The sequence below is a fragment of the Panthera tigris genome, chromosome A1, assembly GCF_018350195.1.
Source record: "Panthera tigris isolate Pti1 chromosome A1, P.tigris_Pti1_mat1.1, whole genome shotgun sequence".
NCBI classification, from domain to species: domain Eukaryota; kingdom Metazoa; phylum Chordata; class Mammalia; order Carnivora; family Felidae; genus Panthera; species Panthera tigris.
The window spans coordinates 131560041-131577687 of NC_056660.1; the positions used below are offsets into that span (position 1 = coordinate 131560041).

Below are 17647 nucleotides of genomic sequence, written 5' to 3' on the forward strand. Positions count from 1 at the left end.
GGCTCAAACTCACAAACCCCTGAGATCATGATCAGAGCCAAAGTCGGATGCTTAACTGACAGAGCCACCTAGACCCTTCACTGCATTTCTTACAAGCTCCTAGGTGATTCAGCTGGTGTGGTCAGTGGCCCACATTCTGAATGATGAGGATCTAATTAGCATACAATCCATAGTCAACTGTCTTCAATTGTCCCAAAATATCCTTGACAGTTTTGTTTTTTTTTTTTTTAATTCAGGATCCAATCTGGAATCACCCATGACATTTGGCTGTTACGACGTCCTTTTAGGAAGAGCTTTTATCTGGCTGCTCACTTGGTTATGCAAAGACCCAGTGAAAGTGTTAGCGTTTCCCCTTGTGAGACCTTCTGTTAAATGCCTGGCCGAGGACCACACTCCTCACAGTCTCCGTGAGGGAAGGGCAGAACAGAGAGAGATGGTTGGTTCAGTTACATCTGAAAGGAACCGCCTGGACCGGCGGTGTCATGGCGACCCCGGAACCGCTCTCCAAAGGCCGCCCCCAAGAGTAGGAAGGCGATGATGAGTCTTAGGTAGGGTTAGATTTAACTGAGTATGCAAGAAGACACCATTGGTGGAATCGAGTATTTGGCCACAGTTCTGGACCTGTGGTAGAAAAATACTCAGTAGCCACCCAGATTGTAAGGGGTGGTATGACTGGCTGGCATGCAGGGGGTTTTGTCCCGGAGAGCTGGAGAGCTTACAGCAACTGCAGTAGGAGGTGGCTTTGCTCTTCTGCAGATTGCCCGTCACAGTGGCTGTGTGCAGACTGACTGGAAGAGAGCGAAAAAGATGTACACCGAGCGAAGGGTTGAGAAATGAGCAAATACAGCAGCACCTAAAATCAATAGTATAATTGAAGAAGCAACAGAATTTATCAAACAGAACATGTTGATATCCAGTGGATTTGTGGGAGGCTTTTTGCTAGGCCTTGCATCTTAAGGATATGCGTATTCTGCACAGTGCGGTCACCTGAAAGAAGGGAAATGGTGGCAACAAGGTGGTTTGTCAACATCACTAATGGCCAGATTCTCCAGGGCAGCGAGAAGCAACTAGGGGGACAATACCAAACTCACAACTTAGTGTTTTGCCATTGAAGTTTGGCAAACTAGTGTCTGCTGTAAAAACAACCTCCGGGGGTGCCTGGGTGGCTCAGTCGGTTGGGCGACCGACTTCGGCTCAGGTCATGATCTCGTAGTCTGTGAGTTCGAGCCCCGCATCAGGCTCTGTGCTGACAGCTCAGAGCCTGGAGCCTGTTTCAGATTCTGTGTCTCCCTCTCTCTCTGACCCTCCCCTGTTCATGCTCTCTCTCTGTCTCAAAAATAAATAAACGTAAAAAAAATTTTTTTTAATAAAAAATAAAAAAAAAAAAAAACCAACCTCCATGGTATGTGTACAATAGTATTCCTGAGCAAAACATGGCTTTCATTAATTTTTTAAAATTTGCATTTGTTTTTAAATTAGCCTATAAAATACCACCATTGGATGTAGATATGTAGAGGAAAAAAATGTGTTGGCTATATTCTCCAGTGAAATATTGACCTTGTTTTAAAAGAAGGACAATATTTGGCTTTATGGTATAGTGCCAATAACTAAAATTTTGTAACTAGAGCTTCAACATTAAGGTTGCTTTTTTTTTTTTAAAAGACATGTTTGCAATAAGCTGAAGAACTATACTGCCCTTTGTGGAAAGATTTAGAAGTAAGAGAATTATTAAAGATATTAAACAGATTTAATACCAAAAAAGAAAGGAACCACCTGGAGCTGACACTGTAATGGTTAGGTTCTTGTGTGTGTGTGTGTGTGTGTGTGTGTGTGTGTGTGTGTTTTAATGCAAACCACATAGCTGGATTTTCTGAAGCAAGTGCAGGGATATGGCGCCTACTTGCAAATAGCACAACACTTAAACACAGCTGCAAACGAGTTTTACCGTGTTTGTTCTCAGACTTAAAGATCTTATCCGTTCTCTCCAGAGAACATAGAGTCCGGCACTGTATGTAAGCATGGTGACAACCGGTCGGTGTACAAATTTCATTTCCTCTTCTCCAGAGCTTAGATTTTAGATACATTTAGTTTCTTCTAGAATAACTTTCCCCAGGGCTCCAGCAGGATGGGCCACAGGGATCTGCAACTATCTAAATCCCACTACAGTGTCCAGTGCAGGTTCTGCAATCCTCTCCCTCACTCGGTGTGCCCATCACTACTCACCTCTGCAAACTTGTCATGAATGTGAATACATGCCTACAAGCCATGATGAAAGACTACACCTTATGGTCAGCTGCTAGCAGACTCTCACCTAAGGAACCAGGAGTCTGGATAGGATGACAGAGGCAGGGAACCCAGGTAAGCAGAAAGCACAGCAGATCCTCTGGCATCTGGGATAAGGGTAGGCAACTCAACATAAATGATGGCATCTAAAGGAAACCAAGAAGTTCCCTGTTTTCACCAGCCTCACACTTTGTCACATGGTCAATCAACACACCATGCTCCCAGGCAGCACAGGAGTTACTTCATAGAACGGAAAAGAATCCAAAATTAGAGTTACTTCATAGAATGGAAAAGAATCCAAAATTAGAAGGTTTTAGATCCAGAAACTACCCCCTCCCAATAAGGTGTTCCTCCTACACCATTCTTACAGGAGTATTTTAGCCTCTGCTTGAGTATTTCTTATGTGGGATCCACAATATGCTATGTTCCTGTAGAACACATAATATGTACTAACAGTCAGTGATTATTGAGTTCATTCTATATGGGAACCATCCTAAGGGCTTTACTCACGCTCAGTCATTTAATCTCTACAATAGCTCTAAAATGGTAGTTCTATTACAACCTCCATTTCACATATGGGGATACTGAGGTGCTGAGAGATTTAATAACTAGACCAGAATTACATATCTCTAAATTGGACCCAAGGAGTAGGAGTCCAAGGCCAGTGATCTTAACCACTTCTCTAAACTGCCTCCCAAGAAAACACATAACAGAACAACTGCTGCTTTACAGAAGTTTAAATCCTAAAACATGTAGCACACATATATAATCAATCAACTTACAATTTTTAAATTCATAATGCACTGCAGTACAATGTACTTTTCTTTAAAATGTCTTGTCTTGGTTTTCTGCTTTTTCTATTTTCTAGATTTTACTTGTGGTAGGCTCAGCACAGACCTCCTGGGGAAAGACTTGTGCCAGAGAGGAAAGATAAAAGATTCCTTCCATAAGTCACCCATGACAGGAAGCTTCCCCGAGGCTGCAGGGGGGATTTGAGAATGGATTTATGGGGGGAGGGAAGGGAAGGGAGGTGGCTAAATACTGTCTCTGAGAGGATGATGTCCAAATTGATCAGTTTTGCCCCAACCTTTCTGTTTTGGGGTCTAATAGACATCTCCAACTTACTTTCAAAACAAAATATTTTATTTCCACCACCATTCCCCAACCAGCTCTCACCACACCCCTCATTAAAGCATACCACTGGGGTGCCTGGGTGGCTCAGTTGGTTAAGTGTCCGACTCTTGATATTGGCTCTGGTCATGATCTCACAGTTCATGAGTTCGACCCCCACATTGGGCTCTGCACTGACAGTGTGGAGCCTGCTTGGGATTCTCTCTCTCCCTCTCTCTTTGCACGCCCCCACTCATGCCCACATGTGCTCTCTCTCTCTCTCTCTCTCTCAGAATAAATCAATAAATTTTAAAAATAAATAAAGCATGTCACTGGTCACCTAGTTCCATAGGCCAAAAGCATGGGAGTCAATCTCCAAGATTTCTCTCCCCCTAACATCCACAGCAATCCCACTGGCAAGTCCTATTGATTGTTCCTTCTAAAGATATCCATAATTTAACCATTTCTCACCACGTTCCATCCTCATCATCTCTTCTGTCTAAGCCACCACCATCATCTGCCTGCATTAATGCAACAGCCTCCCAGCTGGTCTATTTTCTTCTACTTTTGTCCCTCAAAGATGTTACTCCATGTGGCAGCTGGGATTTTTAAAACCATAAGTCACAGAACCCTGCTCAGAACCTCTAATGGCTTCTCATCAAATTCAGAATGAAATAAAAATTCCTCATCATGGTCAACAGTATAGATACCACGTGGTCTGGTCCCTGTCTATCTCCCTGCGAAGTCATCTTGCACATCTACCATTCTCTTGCTCATTTCACTCTAGCCACATTGGCCTTCTTGTTGTTCCTTAAAAACTCTAAGCTTACTATCCCTTTGCATTTGCTATTCCCTTTGCCTAGATTGCTTTTCTTTGCCCCAAACCTTTTTAGAGCTCACTCCCTAATTCTATTCAAGTGTCACCTCCACAGAGACAACTTCCCTGGACACACTTCCCAACCCCACCTCCAACCATCACTCTCTATCTCCTTATTCCACTCTTCTTTGTAGTACATATCACCCCCAAATCACATTTTCTATTTACCTGTTTATTTATTTATAATTTATCCCATTAAATTTTATGAGAGCAGGGATTTTATCTTATTCATAGTTGTTTCCCCAGTGACTGTAACATTTTAAGTGTTCAATTAATATTAATCTAATGATAAATATATTCTAACAAGCCTAAAACTCATATTCAGACTTCCTTACTGATATCCATATCCATATATTTCGTGTATCTGTCTAGGACCCATATGTCCCAAAGGAAACTCAAACTCAGCATGTTGAAAACTGAACTCAACTGAGCTCATTATTACTTCCAGCTCTCCTCCCACAGCTGTGCTTCCCTCCTCATTCCCAAGCTTAATTAACAGCATTATCATTCACCCAGGCACCTAAGATGGAAATCTGGGCATCATTGCAGATTTCATGTTCTCTCTCACCCCCAATCTATCACCAAATCTTGTCATTTCTATTTGTACCAGACTGTGTTCTTAGTTACAAATAACGGAAGCCACTCTAGCTAGCTTAAACAAACAAACAAACAAAAAGAATTTATTAAGTTGTTCGATAGCAGAGAGAATCTTCAGGAAGGCCTGCGAGCCCGGCTGTCCAGTAGACACCCTGCTGCTGCTACCGCTGGCTGGTGCACTGTGCGTCACATCACAGGCAAGCCCCTGGGGGGAGAGTGACTACAGGGTCCCCCTACTACCCTTGTCAGAATGGATTCCATGTGCTATCTTCTTCATAACCCTCTTCCCCAAAACTAAGTCTTGATGGGCAGAGGTCAGATTATACGCATGCGCCCCATCTGACAGGGACGCTGGGAAAGTGAGTTTCTGGCTTCTTCTTTGAGGAGAATGGACACATCAGCTGGGAAATTCCCCAACCATGGGAAGGGTGTTTGGGAAATGCTGGGCAGCCACCAGGCATCACAGATGTCAGTTAACACTATGTTCTGTTTCCCAAGTCTACCCCATCACCACTGACTCAGTTCTAGTCTTCAGAGTCTGTGGTCTTGACTAATGTGATAACCTCCTAACAGGCTAGCCTGCCCCTTTTCTCACCTCCACACTAACGCTAGAGCAATACATCTAAAAGCAAATCTTATCATGTCACTCCCTTGCTTACCATCCATTATTTAAAAAGTCAAAAGCTTTCACTGCCTTTAGACAAAGTCCAAACTCCTCAGGCTGGCATATGGAACTTCTCACAACATGGCCCTGGCCCATCTTCCCAAGATTCTCTCCTCACTCAGGATCCTGTGCTTCAGCTGCACCAAACTGTTTGCCCTTCTCCAAATGTCACCTGTTCTCTCCTGTTTCTATTGCTTTATACACATTCCTTCCCCCTCCTTGGAATGGCTCTCTCCTCAACAAACCCTTACTCATCCTTCAAAAGTCATCTCAAGCATCACCTTCTTCTCTGCCTCTACCCTCATCCCTGCCTCATTCAGGACAAGACACTCCCAACTTGGCTCTCCCTTGATGCCTACCTCTAGTAGTACTTATCCTATTATGTTGTAACTGTTTGCTTTTATATCTGTCTCCAAGCCAGGAAGGAGCTAGACTGTGATCTCAGGGAAGGCAGGAACTATTGTCTTATTGTTGTATCCCTAATACGTTGTCTGGCTCATAGCAGACACAGTAAACTTTAGTTGGGTGAATAGTAATGCTGCCAACAGTTGTCTGCTTTTATGGAACAGTTACTATGCGTCAGACCCTGTCACGTAGGTATGATTATCCTAATTTTATACATGAGGGAAACTTTTCTGGTATCATATACCTAAGAACCACCTGACTTGACATATGAACTCTTACTTGATTTCAAAGCCTGGACTCTTACTCAGAACATTCTACAGCCCCTGTGAATGAATGAATATGTGGAAGAAAGGATAAATAGATGACCATGTGACACTGTGTCTTGTCCTCTGCAGTTAGAACTCCTCACACTCTAGCCTATACAGCCAAAAGCCTTCCCTTGCCTTTTTGCCTTTTTACTTATTTCATTCTGCTTAAAATACAATTGTTTTCCCATGCCCTTGGAGACAGTGAGCTCCTTGAGAGCAGGGAGTTATACCTTTCTCCCTTCCATGTCCACCATTTGTATTAGATTTGTAGGGTCGCCAAACTAAAGCACCACAAACTGGGTGGCTTACAACACAGAAATGTGTGGTGTCACATTTCTAAGGAGCTGAAGTGTGAGGTCGAGGTGTGGGCAGTGCTGAGGCACTAATGGAGGATCTGTTCCAGGCCTCTCTCCTGGCTTCTGGTAAGTTCCTTAGCTTGTGGCAGGAAAATGCTCATCTTCACATGGCCTTTTCCCTATGTGCCTATGTCCATATTTCCCTTTCATAAGGAAACTGTGGCTTTGGATTAGGGCCCACTGGATCATCTGCAAAGACCTATTTCAAAACAAGGTCATATTTACAGGTTCTGGGAATTAGGACTTTAACATATTTTGGAGGGGACATAATTCAACATGTAACACTATGTTGTCTGGTAAAGTGTCTTGCAGTTAGCAGATGTTCAGTTAAGGTTTCTTAAAAGACCTTGAATACCCCCCAGGAAGACCTGGCCCCCAGCCAGTATGTTTGAGACCCTCCGCCCATGGGCAAGGGTGAGGTGGATAAGCACTATCTGATGCCCACATCATTCTCTGCTAAATCTCTGCATGGCTGGTGGGTGGAGAGGAGACATGGTGAATGAGGCTCAGCTTCTCTTAGAAAACATTATTTCCTCCCAGGAAAGGTATAATGTCCTGGGGCTCATCTGTGGATAAGAAGAAAGGGATTTGGGCTGGCTGCTTTTGTGGCCGTGGTGTTGGGCCAAGAAGCTGTAAACATGCCATCTTCTGGAATGTGTCTGCCTGCTTTGCTTGGCAGATTTCTCAAGGATTGGGTCAGCTCCAGCCAATGTCCGAGTCTCTGCATCCTTACTTGGGGTCCATAAGAATCTATCCTAGTATCCACAGCCCACTCCTCTGTGCCTTCTTTTCTCACCCACAGGCCTTAGAGTCATTTTATTCTATTTTTAAAATTTGGACACATATCATATTGAGCACTTCTTAGATGCCTGGCACTTTATGCACTTTGTGTCATTCAACTTTGCCATACTAGGACAAACCAAACTTTTCATTTATTTGCAGAATACATATTTTAAAATGAATAATTTTATCTGTAATTTTTTTTAAATGATAGAAAGTGTAACCTCTGTCCTGGATAAGAAACAGGATATTTCCAATATTCTAGAGGTTTCTGTGGACCTCTCTCCAATGATACCACCCTCTCTTCCCTGCAAGAGAAACAGCATCTGAATTCTGTATTAATCATAGCCCTCTTTTCTATAGTTTACCAACTATGTATGCATCTCTTAGAGTATAATACTTTGTTTTACCAATTTTGTTCTTTATGTAAATGGAATCATACTCCTTGTAGTAGTCTTAGTAGCTTATTTCTTTCAATCATCATTATGTTTTTAAAGATTCATCCATGTTGCTACATGTAAAAGTAGCTTGATCATTTTCTCTGCTGTGTAATTTTCCTTTGTATAACCTGCCCCCCTGCCCCCCCCCACACACAATCCATTCTACTCTTTATGGATATTTGGAGTGTTATGAATTGGAGCTATTATGAACAATGCTGCTCGTACATTCTTCTACATGTCTTTCAGCTCACATAGTAAGAATTTCCCTCGGCTACATACTCAGAAATATAATGGATGAGTTTAGGATAAACACATTTTAACTTTATTAGGTAATGTCAAAGTGTTTCTGAGATGCTTATACCAAGCTACATTCCTGCTAAAAGTGGATGAGAGGTCTCATTACAGATTGGCCAACATCTGGATTTATCAGATGTTTTGTGTGTGTGTGTGTGTGTGTGTGTGTGTGTGTTTAAAGTGGGCTTCACACCCAGTGAGGAGCCTAGCCCAAAGCAGAACTTGAACCTACAACCCTGAGATCAATACCTGAGGTGAGATCAAGGGTCAGATACCTATCAGGTGCCCTGGAAATTATAATTTTAATATGTATTTCCTAGAGTAATAAAAAGGATGAGCACTAGTAAGGTTGAACCCCTCTCTCATAAAGTACCTATGTTTGTCCATTTTCCTACTGGATTGTATTGTCTTTTTCTTATTGATTTATATAAATTTTGAAAATACTCTGGGTGCTAGTCATTTTGATTATTGATTTTATGTGTTGAAATATCTTCGTTTGTATGACTTTTTTTTTTACTCTCTATACAATGTCTTTTTACAACAGAACTTTGACAGATTTAGATTTTTTAATATTTATTTTATGGTCTATGTTTTTGTATTTTGCTTAAAGAAATCCTTCTTTACTCTAGACTATCATAAAGATATTCTTCTAATTTGTCTTCTAAAAGTTTACACCTTTGTCTTTCATATGTAAGTCTTTATTGTACTTGAACTTGCTATTTGTATATGGTGTAAATTGGGATTTAATTTCAGGTTTTTCCATATGAATAACCAATTGTCCCCACACCATTTGTTTCTTTCCATGCTATCTACAATGGCTACTTTGTCCTAATTCAAGTTTTTATATGTCCATATTTTTTAGAGCCCTCTATTCTGTTCTACTGATCTGTTTGTCTGTCCCTGTGCCGATATCACATTGACTTAATTCTTGTAGCTCAGTTAGGTCTTGATATCTGGTAGGACAAATTCCCCAGCTTCTCTTCATCTTCCCAAGAGTACTGGCTATTCTAGGCCTTTTACTTCTTCAAAAAAATTCTAGTATCGATTTGTTAAGCCCCAGGAAAACCTCTGGAGAATACTGACTTGAATTCTATTGAATCTCTATATTTAACAATACTTAAGCTATTGAAGCTTCCTGTTGAAAAATCTGTTATCTGGCTCCATTTATTAGATCTTCTTCAAATTTCAATACAGTTCTATAATTTTCTTCACAAAGCAGTTTCCCATTGTCTTCTTAGATTTGTTCCTACTTATATTTTGGTGTTTCCATAAATGATTATTTTCTTTAAAATACTTTTTTTTTATTGAGCACTGATGATGAACGTGATTGTTCATTTATTGCTCTTGAAACCAGTCTTGCTGCAAACTCACTTATGCATCCTCAATCTGTAGATCTTTTTGAGTGTTCAAAGCTTTTCTTTCCATTTAAATTTTCAAGCACTAGCTATGCAAACGATGCTATTTTTTCCCCTCTTCTTATCTTTTCTAATTTTCCAGGCAATGCATTGACTAGGGTTTCCAGTAAAATACTGGATGTCTAATGGACCTCTTTTTCTTTTTTTGGATCTTAAGTAGAACATTTTCAATGCTTAGGGTGCCTGGCTGGCTAAGTAGGACCACTTGATCTTGGGGTTGTGAGTTTGAGCTCCATGTTGGGTAGTATATTGTATTTAAAACAAAACAAAATAAAATAAAATAAAGTAAAATAAAATAAAATAAAATAAAATAAAATAAAATAAAATAATGAACATTTTCAATTTTTCCTTTTAAAGTAAATATTTTCTGTAGAAATTTTTGTGGATACTGTTTTCCAGGTTAAATACATCTCCTTTTTACCTCTAGTTGTTTGTTTTTGCTTGTTTGTTTGTTTTAAATCATGAATAGCTGTTAAATTTTATCAAATACTTTTTTGAGTCATTTGAGCCTAGTGGCTCTTTGTTTTGGTTTATTGTTTTGTGTATGTGTGTGGAAAGCTTGCAAATTACTAATTATTATTATTATTATTATTTTTAAATAAGGTAGGGCTATTTAAAAAACCCCACTAATGTAGGACTATTCAGATTTTCTACTTTTGGGGTAAGTTTTTCTGAGTTATATTTTTCTAGAATTCAAACCATTCCATCTAAGTTTTCAAATTCACTGGTATAAAGTTGTTCATAATGTCTTGTTTTTGACTATTAAATATTTTCATAATTGCAATTTTGCTTCTGCTATCTTTTTTTTTCTTCTTGTTTTCATTCATAGTATACTGTTTTCCTAAGATATTTTTGAGTTTTATTTTTATTACAAGTTGTTCATTTTCCTTGTAACTTTATCTGGAAAAAAATGTTAAAGGCTTGAGTTGAAGGTGAGTACCTTTCAAGAAGATTCAAGTTACTTCTGTCAGTCTCCTGGGGCACTATTCGGGTACTACTTTAAGCTGCTTCTTCACACAACGTTTTTTTGACTACTCAGGTGGCATGAATTCAGACTGAAAACTCCTTATGAAGGCTCAGTTATGGTTATATAACCTTAGGGGAGGAGCTGTTCTGTCCCTCCACCCAGTTGCTAGGTCAATATAAGCAAGTCTCCTTGATCTCACCTTCCGTATAGCAGAGTTTTTTTCTGGCTCATGCCTTTGGGATCCCAGTTTATGTCTTATTCAGTTTCCACTTTGGGCAAGCTCAAGGCTTTATCTCCAATTTCTCAAGTCCTGCATATTCATCAAAATAGAAGTTCAAGTTTCCTGGCTGAGGCAAAAACCTTAGAATGGAAATCACCTTGTTCTTCAGTTACCTCTGACTTCCTGCTCTTAACCTCATTTTTGGGATTCACACATTCTTTTTTTTTTTTAAGTTTATTTTGCTATTTTGAGACAGAAGAGTGCACATGAACAGGAGAGGGGCAGAGAAAGAGGGAGAGAGCGAGAATCCCAAGCAGGGCTCCTGCGTTGTCAGCAAAGAGCCTGACACGGGGCTCGATCTCCTAAATCATGGCATCATGACCTGAGCTGAGATCAAGAGTTGGAAACAACCTACTGAGCCACCCAGGCACCCTGAGATTCTCAGATTCTTTACTTTTAGGACACTTGAACAATGTGGTTTAAAAAACAAAAACAAAAAAACTTTTTTTGTGTGTTATTTCATTTTAGTTGCTTCAGTTGAAAGGGTTAGTCAGGGCATCTAATTTGTTATACTTCCCCAAATTTAAGCCCAGGTGGTCTTTTCCAAATGAGTAAAATGAGGCTTTGTACAGCTACATCCAAGTCCAAAAGCCAGCAAATGAGTAGTGATGACACCTGGAAGGAACTGCAGGTAGCCCGAACTTTCCACAGCCCCCTGATTAGTGGATACATGCAGGGCAAATGATTTAAAGCCAGACTCTCAAGCAAAAAGTCCCAAGAAGGCTTCTGTATCCCCTTGGGAAATGGAAGTTGATGTTGTGTCAAGGGAAGAGTGGCTGTTTCCCTTTGTGGTCCCCTCTTCCATGTCATCTGCTCTTTAATACCATCTTCACTCACAAATCTGGCAATTTTGCATGTAATATCATTGGGAAGATGTAGGGATAGGGACCTTTGTACAATCAGTCAGGTCAGAAATTTGATACACTTTATTCCTATATTTAACAAACATTTGTTGAATACTTTACTATTCCTGGGGGATTCACTGAAAACAAGACCCAGCATCTGCATTCAGAGAGCCTACAGCTAATGCTGAAGACAGAAGAAGGGAGCAGACTCTTCAAGGGAAGGATGGCTGTTGCAAAGAGGTAAGCACTGGATGCCGTGGCAGGACCAAGGAGTCAGAGGTCAGGGAGAGCTTGCTGAAAGAAGTGACATCCGAGTTGAGATCTGAGGGCGAAGAGAGTATGACTAGGCAGAGAGAGGAGGAGACCATAGTGCTCCATAGACAGGAAGTCCTGGACCCAGGAGTTGAGGTGAGGTGTGGCATGAGATAAGGCTGGAAGGTGGGCAGGGGTATATGGGAGAAGTGCCTTTTCAGTTGCCTTAAGACATGTGGGGTCTGTCTAGAGGGAAATAAGAAGCTGGAAGGTGAGTCAAGGAGAGTTCACTCAGAAAAATGACTCTAACTGCATTATAAGGATAGATTGCAGGGGGAAATGAGATTATGGTGGCCTGTGGAGACTGAGACATATTTAGGAGATAAGGCTTTGGAGTCCTAATCCTGGTTCTATCACTTTTTAGCTGTGCAATTTTAGGCAAACTACTTATATGGTCTTTTGCCTTAATTTTCTCATCCATAAAGCAATAGGATGACAGGATCCACTTTATAGTGTTGTTGTCTGAGGCTTAAGTGAGTTTGCACACGTATAGTACTTTTGACAATATCTAACATATATTAAGGGCTCAATCTTATTGTTATCTGAATGGACAGGACTTACTGGGTGATTGAATAAAGGAGATGGGGAGAGAAGGATCAAAGAGGGTCAATGGAGGCACTGAGATGATAAGGAACCCACGTGGAAGTGCAGATCAACTCACTTGGAGGAGCCAGTGGGACATCCGTGTAGAGAAGTCTAGTTTACAGCTGGAAATAGCTTAGGTAAGCAGGGAAGATATCCCTGGCAGCGGTGGGGGGTGGGGGTGGGGACAGGAAACACTGAGCTGAGTTATGAAGGACAAGTAGGAGTGACGGAGGTGATAGGGAGCAGGGAGAGGAATCAGGCAGGGCTATGCCAGGGAGAGAGAGAAACATGTAAAAGCAGACCGGCAAGAGAATGATATAACTGGAGCAAAGGCTAAGGAAAGCAACAGTGGAAGATAGAACAGGGAAAAGGCAGGGTTGGATCTTTTAAATGGTGCTGCAGAGTTCATGTTTTACTGTCTCCTCAATACCCACAATGAGAAGGTGACTTTTTTTTCCCTCCTTTACCTTTCCTGGAAAACACTGACTTCTTAAAATGTCCCCAACACCCAAAATGCTCTTGCCCTATTGCTTGAACTTAATAAAAATAGTTAATAGCATATCTGTTTTGTCAATATGGTAGTTTGTTATATATAATGTCTTTTGTGGGCCTAGACTCCTCCATAATTCTGCATCAAAGGGGTTCTTTCCAGAAAGTGGGGTTGAGGCCTGGCTACCTTTCTGTGTGTGGGATGCCTAGGGCAGATGACAGACTTTGATGGTGAGGAAGAAGCTACTCTGCCCCCTCTTCACGTGTCAACCCTGTGGCAAAGAGCCAGCTCGAACCCTGGACCTCGCTTACTGTCAAACTCTCAACATGATTTGTTCTTTCCGCCTTTGAGGCTTGGTAAGCCACCCAAATTTAAGCCAGAAATGGAGCTTAAGGCCAACACTGACAGAACATCCTCATGAGTTTCCAACATCAGGAGCCCAGGTGTGCTGGTCATGACTCCTCAGGCCCTTCCCCCTCACTCTTCACAGACCTCAGTTACTGTAAACTGCCTGCAGCCTCACCATCAGGCAGGCAGCCTCCCCCGAATTTGGCCTGATGAGTCATGGGCTGCTGATTCCACATCCCTAGTGAAACTTCCTGAAATCCTGCACATTGGTATATGTCTATAAAATTGGGTCAGTGCCAGTCACTGCACTTCCCAGAGTCGCTAATATTCTCCCAGGGGATTACTTACTCCTGGCTCCATGGGTTCACTCAATATTAGGAAGGCATTAATTTTAGTGGAGAGCTCTGGGATTCTGCAGGAAGCCAGGCCTGGGTTCAAATCCCGACTTAGTTTCTCACTAGTTGTATAACCTCAGACAAGCTAAGTCTCTATTTCCTCACCGGTAAAATCCTGTCATACGGGGATGATAATGACTACTTTGAAGGGTTGTTAGAAGGATTAGAAGAAATTATATAAAGAGCCTAGCATGTAGTAAGTATTCAGAAATTGACAGCTACCATTAATAATAGGATTTTGTAGGATCTAAACTTTAGGGTATTGGATTTCATGATTTCACAGTTTCTAAGAGGAGATCTAGCCATTGGTACTGACATGCAGTTTCCAGCCAGGCCAGGCAATGAGGTACGTTGGTAATAGTGAGGGTGCGGAGGTGATCCTACCCTAGACTCCAGGGACTCTCCTGATTTCTAGCCTATCCCCCATAGGACAGCAGGCAGATGAAAGAGCACTTTTCTCAATGGTTCACCCTTTCTTTGGGCAGAGGCATAGACTCCTCAGCTTCAGGGAACCTTTCTGTCCTCTGTATGAACCACTTCTATAATTTCCCCAAGGCTAATACTTAATATGTAATTTTCTAATTAGCACTTCTCAGTCACCGTCTCCAACTGGTCCACAAACACCCTTGGGAACTTTGATGTGATGGACTCTCTAATACTCCCTGCCCCGCCCCATCTCACCGTGACCCTCTGCCCCAGCAGAGTTGGCAGAGAAGGGGGTGCAGGAAGAGTCTCTTGCCCCATTTCTAACAATCATTTAGATCGTCCACTGTAGGTTGGTATCTCAATCCAGCTTTGTTCTGGAAACATTCCAGACAAGGAAGGTCAGATACAATGCACCCACAACTTACCTTTAAGGCTTACAAGTTTAAAATCCCCTCTACAGTTCTGCCTGCACTGTAGGAGTGTCGGGAGAAAACAGGACACTTGCAAGGCTCCACAAGGATAATCCTCTGGGATTTGAGCAATCTTCCCAGCCAGACGTTACAATGTGCTAACACCCTTGTGAGTCATGAACTAACTCATGGTCAATTCTGTTTGGAGAACAGGATGAATAATTGAGAGTAACTGGGTGTTTGCCTGAATCTGGGCCTAACCCAGTATTTATTCTGTTTTCTTGTCTCTTTTTGCCTAAAACAAACATGTCTAGTTTCCCATCTTCCTCCACATTCCCTGCCTAATCCTTCACTGGCTCTTAGAGAAAAGTACAAAGTCTTTCACACAGTCTAAAGACCCCTTTGGGAGGTCCTGCCAACATCTTCAGCATCTCTATGCCAAGCTAGAAAGACTGGAAATGAAGGCAGCCATATCCTTGGGGGGTACATGCCTAAAAGCCATAACCTAACTTTTTAAAACTTTCTCTTTTGGAATAATTTTAGACTATAGACAAGTTGCAAAAAATAAAACAGGAAGTTCACCCATTTCTCTAAACGAGCTTCCCTTAATATTTACATTTTATATGACCATAGTGCAATGATCCAAACCAGGAAAATACCATTGGTACAATACTGTTAACCGAACTACAGTCTTTATTTGAATTTCAACAGTTTTCCCACTAATATACTTTTCCTGTTCCAGGATCCAATCTGGAGTCTCACACTGTATTTACTTGTTATGCCTTTTTAGTTTCTTTAATCTGTGAGTTTCTTATTCATTGTCTTTCATGACCTTGACCTTTTGAAGAGTGCTGGTCATTAATTTTGTAGAATGTCTCTCAGTTTGGATATCTGCTATTTTCTCATGGTTATAGTGAGATTATCCATTTTTGGGCAAAAATACCACAAAAGTGATGTTATACTCTTCTCAGTGCATCATATCAAGGGGTACATGATGTTGGTAGGTCTTATTCCTGGTGATATAAACCTTGATCACTGACTAGAATTTTCTTCTTTATGATTTGTTTCTAAACATTTTCATTTCTTCTCTAATTATCCTTTCTCCTGTAGTGAATTCATCCTTTCTCATGAGTTTCAGTGTCATTTATCTACACCTCAAATATAACCAAATTTATATTTTTATGCTGTATCTCTCCTTTGAACTTCAGGCCATATGTCCATCAGCCTACTTAATCTTTCCACTTGGATATCTAATAAGGATCTCAAACATAATATTCAAAGCCAAACTCCTAAGTTTCCAACCGTCTTCTACATCTTTGTGAAAGACAATCCATCTTTCCAGTAGCTCAAGCCAAAAATCTTGGTGTCATCATTCACTCTTCTCTTTCTTTCTCACTACATCAGTGCATCAGAAAATGCTGCTGGTTCTATATTAAAAATCTATCCAGGCTGTAACCACTTCTTACCACCTTCTCAGCTACCACCCTCATGTGAGTAAGTCACCACCACTGCCATCTTCCACTTGGATTATTGCAATTGTTACCCAACTGATGTCCTTGATGTTGGCCTTATTTCCCTAAAGTCTTTTCTCCACAGAGCAGCCACAGTAATCTTTCAAAAGTCTAAGTCAGACCACGTAATTCCTCTGATCAAAACCCTTCAATAGGGGCACCTGGGTAGCTCATTCAGTTAAGCGTCTGACTCTTGATTTAGGCTCAGGTCATGATCTCATGGTCATGAGATGGAGCCCCAGGTCAGGCTCTGTGCTTGGTGTGGAGCCTGCCTGAGATTCTCTCTCTCTCTCTCTCTCTCTCTCTCTCTCTCTCTGCCCCTCCCCAGCTTGCACACATTCTCTCTAAAACAAAGCAAAGCAAAACAAAACAAAACACAAAAAGCAACCCTCCAATAACTTCCCATCTCACTCAGTTAAAAGCTAAAATCCTTTCCCAGTGGACTACATGGCTCTACATGGTCCAGTCTGCCAACTTCTCCAATCACATCTGTGTGTTTTCATTTCCTGCTGCCCTCCTCCTTGCAATTCCTTGAAACTCAACAAGTTTGCTCCTAATTCTGACTAGAATTTTCTTCTTTATGCTTAGTTTCAAAACATTTTCATTTCTTCTCTAATTATCCTTTCTCCTCTAGTGAACTCATCCTTTCTCATGAGTTTGAGTATCATTTCTCTACATAAATTCCAGGTCTTTGCTCATGATTCCGTCCTCTTTTTCAGAAACCCCCCACTCAGTAAATGGCAGCTCAACCAATCCAGCTGCACATACTGGAGCCTCACAATCATCCTCAATGATGTCTTCTCCCTCATGTCCAATCTATTATAAAACACCGTGTCTTTTTCCCCACATAAACAACATTCAGACCTAATTCTCATCTCCACTGCTAATACCTGGGTTCACTATTATCTCTCCTTCCTCATCTCTTTGCCACTGCCAATCAATTCCCCCCACTGCGGCCCAACTGGCCTTTTCTCAATGCAAATCTGATCCATTCACAGACTGTTTACATGCTCTTCAATGACTTCCCACAACTAGTAGAAATAGACCATAATCCTTAACATGACTTACATAGCCCTCCTGGCGTGACCCTCATCCTTCACATTCCAGCCATAGCCGCCTTCTCTCCATTCCTCAGATGGCACTATGCTTACCCTTGCCATGGCCTGCTCCTCTTTTAGGGAAACACTCCACCCAGCCCCTCCTGTCCTACTCTCCACCTTACACTTTTGCCTCACTAAAATCTGTACCTATACATGCTCACACTGCAATTTAATTATCATTTCCTCAGAGGAGCCTCCCCTGCTCCTCCATCCAGAGAAAGTGTCTTCGTTTTATACTACCAAAGAATCTTGCTTCATCCCTGCAGAATGCTCACATTATCTTATAATTGTCTGTTCAATACTGGGATTATTTGTCAAATATCTGTCTGCTCCAGTAGACTGTAAATCTTATAGCAGAGAGCTAAGTGGTTGACAAATGGTCCACATTCAATCAATATTTGTGGAATGAATAAATGAATAAATCAATAGATTGATAAAAATAAAATCAT

At 41.3% G+C, this 17647-nt stretch overlaps 1 pseudogene; it reads left to right on the forward strand.

Moving 5' to 3' along the window:
* The first annotated feature begins 482 nt into the window (after nucleotides 1–482).
* LOC102968258 lies at nucleotides 483–957 on the forward strand (annotated as a pseudogene).
* The last annotated feature ends 16690 nt before the right edge of the window (nucleotides 958–17647 follow it).